The 4,638-nt window shown below is 39.8% G+C and overlaps 1 long non-coding RNA gene across 1 annotated transcript; it reads left to right on the forward strand.

The window, feature by feature from the left end:
- Positions 1–310: 310 nt before the first annotated feature.
- Positions 311–3,172, forward strand: LOC119355622. Its single transcript, XR_005171628.1, has 2 exons — positions 311–595; positions 740–3,172. It is a non-coding gene; the product is annotated as an uncharacterized LOC119355622 (long non-coding RNA).
- Positions 3,173–4,638: the final 1,466 nt, after the last annotated feature.

Consider the following 4,638-nt stretch of genomic DNA (forward strand, 5'->3'; position numbering starts at 1 on the left):
AAAAGGTATGTTAACTGCAATATCCTTAGCAACAACAAAATATCATAATTCATAGTGGTATTGTTGAAACTATTATTGATGAAATTGAACTGCATGGCAAATAGTTGCACATATAGACCGGCTGTATATATAGTCTATTAATAACCCTGGGTGAGGAATAAGTAATTCCTCACCCGAGTTGATCGACCGAGAGATGGTCCGGCTTAATAACCGATGTAAAATTATGTTTGCCCACTGTAAAATTATGTCGATGGAAACGGTTGGGCTTTTGCTGGTCGCTAGGAGCTAGCCCACTCACCCCGTACATGAACCTTTTCCAATCAGGTGCGTGCAGTTTTCACGGGCTCGGGCAGGTGTTCCTCTCTCCCGACCCTCTCCTCTCTGGCAATGGCGGAGGTGACGACATCGGCGGCATCAGACGGACCAACCGGAGGCGAGGCCACCTCCCATCTCTCGCGCGTGAAGTAGTCCACTTTTCGCCTCTGATGCGGTAGCGAACCGAGGCGACATAGGCAGTGCAACGATCCGATGCGAGCTGGGTGGCGACAATGGCCTTCTCCGGTGTCGCTCTCCCTTGCCGGCTTTCTTCTCGCCGGTAAGATCTCCCTCCTCTTCCTCCTCCTCCACAAATTTCATAATTTCTAGGGTTAGGGTTCTTGGTTTTTGGGAGCGAGGCAGAAGAAGAGAAAGAAACAGAAGAGAGGATCTTGGATAATGAAGAGGTGATGTACTGATGCAGGTTGATGGTGGAGACTGGCGCTCGGAGGTGGGATCAATTCAAGGAGGAGGTGGATGTCATGGTGTACGAGGAGAAGAAGGTTGCGGAGAAGGAACAACAGTACAGTATCTTCTTAGATCCAGCCAAAGGCGATGGCCCTATTTCTACTCTGTTATAGATAAACTGTCCCTTTTTTTCTTCATTGGAGCTCCACCGTTTTCAATGAACTAGACTGTCACATAGTATTGAGAAATACCATCTTCAGCCATTTACTTAGAATGGAGTTAGGATGTTGTTACTGTATGACAATGGTCATCCCATCATTGTAAATATGCTCTGTTGCAGAAGGCACATAAAGAACTCATAAAGGGTAAAGTTCAAGAAAATGTGAAAAAACAAGCCTCGCAGCAAAAAATCATGCCCCAAAAAGAAGCACAGAACATTCATGCCCAAGTAATGTAATCTTAATGCACAATGTCACCGGCTTGTTGATAGGGAGTACAATGTTTAGTTAGTTTTTGAGTTATTTGAGCCACTGCCATCTAGGGCAATCATATTCTGAACAAATCGAGATTTAAACCTATCAATTAGCTAATCTTGCTAAAGAACACAAATGTGTCTTTTCTTAAACTTGAATCGTCCTGGTAAAAGTATGGATTTTCACTTTGACCTGTGGCTGTCTATATGTCGAAGGCTTCTGAATTTCTCTAGGTGTACAACTGAACAATAGTGAGACATTGTAGGTGCAGACCTGAATAATAGTGAGACATGGTATCAACTAGCGAAAAGTGCAAGATGCAGGATCAGCTTTTCTTTTTCCAGTTCATGGTACATTTGTTGCTCTTTGTCACCTCTTTGAAAGCACTGCATACACCTGTAGTACACTAAACGTTCTCAGGTTTGGTTCTCATATTTTCACATTGAGCTTAGGCGAACGCTGGATGGCTAAGCACCTATTTATTTCTAGCTTTGATCTGTTGATACATGGTGAAATGAACAGAACGATATAGCTGGGTGTGCTCCTATTTTATGTCGATAGAAGAAATGCAATCTATATCGGATGCAAGTTTGGAAATGTATTATTTGTACATGCTCCTATTTTATGTTGGCCCCACATCTCGTAACTCGACTCTCAAATTTCTTACATCGGCTGGCGAATGTGGGCTAACTCTGAACTGCTAGATTTTTATATGTGGTTGGTTGGACACCTTATGTTATCGGACACTGACCGTCTCCCAGCCTGTCAGTATTCACAGAAGCTGCAAAAATTAGAGTCTGATTTATTTCTATTGCCAAGAGGTGGACACTGATCCTCATCCAGCCATTCAATCTTCACTAATATTTTGGTTTAACCTGCTCTCAATGCAAGAGTAATCATGTATAACAGGGAAATGTGATTTTTCCTTCAGGTTATTGCTTCTTTGTTTTTTGTAGCATACACCAGATGGGAATGTGCTATTTTTTATGAGTAAATGTGATTCTAGCTATACTCCATCAATTTAATTTTTCCGTAGCCATGGATTCGTAAAGAATTTCAGCACCATTATTTTTGTCTGAAATTCCTATATACTGTAAGACTTTGATTTTGTTCACATTTAACCTATTTTCCTATCTTGCAGAGCCATCCATTCAAATATGGTTAATATCTTCTACCCTGTATTTACTGTACCACTAGAATAGAGACGTGCATTTATTTTAGTCGATCAATTTTTCTGCTGTAGCAAGACTTTCTGTTGTCATCCTGGTTGTGCTCCAATTTACTATTTCCATGAATTAGTGTTAGGTACTCCGTCAGCATGTTCACATCATGTGCTAGCCTGCTTTTAAAGATATTTAAGTTTTGATGCTACGTAATTCATATTCGTGAGATGATGCGTGGACAACTTGTAATCTTTATCTCCTTTATTTCATTCTTATCCAATTGTATCTCGTACAGTTTGGTACAAGACATGATTTAGGTTGCACTGAAATTGTAGTTACAGAACCTGCGATTCATACCTGTAGCTAGTGTGTTCATGTGATTCTCATAAATCTGGTACATCCAAACTTCCCTTGTGTTTTTTTCAGTTTAAGATAGTAAAGCCTCAGTCTATCTTCAAGTGTGATGTGTTCTTGTTTGTTGTTGGTCTCTACCTGTTTGTTGGTATGCTCCTCAAAACTAAAAATATTCTGTTTTCTCAGGTCTATTCAAGTGGATGACGACAACTCTATGAGGGTAGAGAGGAATGAGTTTTCTGGAATATGTCTTCGTATTTTAGTGTATGGTGGGTACGGGTATCGTTTGATTCAATAATTAGTAGCAAAATTTAGGATTGTTGAGAAGAGAGGTGAAGCTAAAGGCTTCAGTACTATTCTTAGGATACCATATGTTGCTTCCAGGCCATGTATAAGAATTTTTCAGTTACTTGAGAGATTGTTGAACATATGAAATTAATGGAAATTGGGCACCCTCAAGTTAAGTTGTTTGAAGACCAAGTTCAAATATGTGTGAGGGCAGTGCAGTTGGGCATGCCAGTCTACTGCACCTGATGTAATCAGTGTAGTAGATCTGTTTTGAAATAGTTCTTTTGGAAATTTTCTTGCTGCTGGTCACCAAATGGCATTCAATTTTCTCCAAATGATTTTTTTCTATACTCATAGGGATAACCATTAGTTAGTCTTGTACATTGAATCTATTTATTAGACGGTTTTGTTATTCCTAGGGCCATGTTGATCGTTCTTCCATTTGTTACATAGCATTATTTTAGGGCCATCGGGCTACCATCCATTCCATGGGCTCGTGATTTTACTGTGTTTGTGATGATACATCTGTACCTTTTATGTTTGGTTCTTCAGATATTAATGTTGTCATCTCAATCAGCGCTGAGCATCGTTTATGGGCTTTTGGATTGTTATCATCACTGTAGTGCTGATGTACCTCCCAAGAAGAAATATAGTGTGGTAGGCAGAGGTACCTCTTATGGTATGGTTTAGATTGAGGCAAAGCAAAGCTTTCGCCTCCAGTTTTTTTACGGACTTGTGCCTGTATTACAAAAAAAAATGTTTCAAGCTGATTACAGTGGAAATACCTGAGACAAATCAAACTTTTGGAATGCAGTTCTAGGATTCTGGATATGGCATTTTCAAGGTTATTTTGTACTATAAGATAATTTTCGTTTGATCTGCACATCTCAAAGTAAAGTTAACAATGCTCAGCAATCTTTTTGTGTTTCTGGTCTAAGTCGACAAGATGATATAGTACCTCGCCAAAAAAAAGATGATCCGTTTCACAACTGTCGTGCAAAACATTGGAGAAAAAATGCAAACAAGAACTACACTATAGAACAATTTATAGGAAGAGTCATATCATACAAAAAAAGTCAGGCACGCCTCCTACTCATCTTAAAATTACAACAACATCATTTTATTTTTTACTAGCAAAAGAGCCCGTGTGTTGCAACGGGAGAGAAAACATAACACACGCTCTTAACTCAACAACCATCACTCAAGACCACAATAGGTCCATCTCCTTTATTTTTGTGGGGCATCATATTTGTGTTGCCGCTTATCCTCCTTCTTATCCTCGCCGGCGATGGCCTCGGTGTTCACACAAAACAACAAAAAAACATGTGTTGAATATGGTTAATCCTAAGGCGCCTCTCTCTCCCTCTCTCTCCTCCCTCTCCCTCCTTCTCTCTCTCTCGCTCGCTTTCTCTCACTCCCGCGATGAGAAATCTGTTGTTTTCTCCTGCGATATTTTTCAGATGTATGCATGTGTAGTTATCGATGTTTTCTTTTCTGTATATGGTTATAGTTGGGTGTTTATTTGCAATCCGGATCGCCGCCGGTATGAAAAAAACGAATCTTGCGCTATAAATTATGAGTTTGCTTCCATGACAATATTTTAAAAATATTTAGCAGGTAAAATTAACATCATATTT

The sequence above is a fragment of the Triticum dicoccoides genome, chromosome 2A (assembly GCF_002162155.2).
Source record: "Triticum dicoccoides isolate Atlit2015 ecotype Zavitan chromosome 2A, WEW_v2.0, whole genome shotgun sequence".
In the NCBI taxonomy this organism is placed as follows: Eukaryota; Viridiplantae; Streptophyta; class Magnoliopsida; order Poales; family Poaceae; genus Triticum; species Triticum dicoccoides.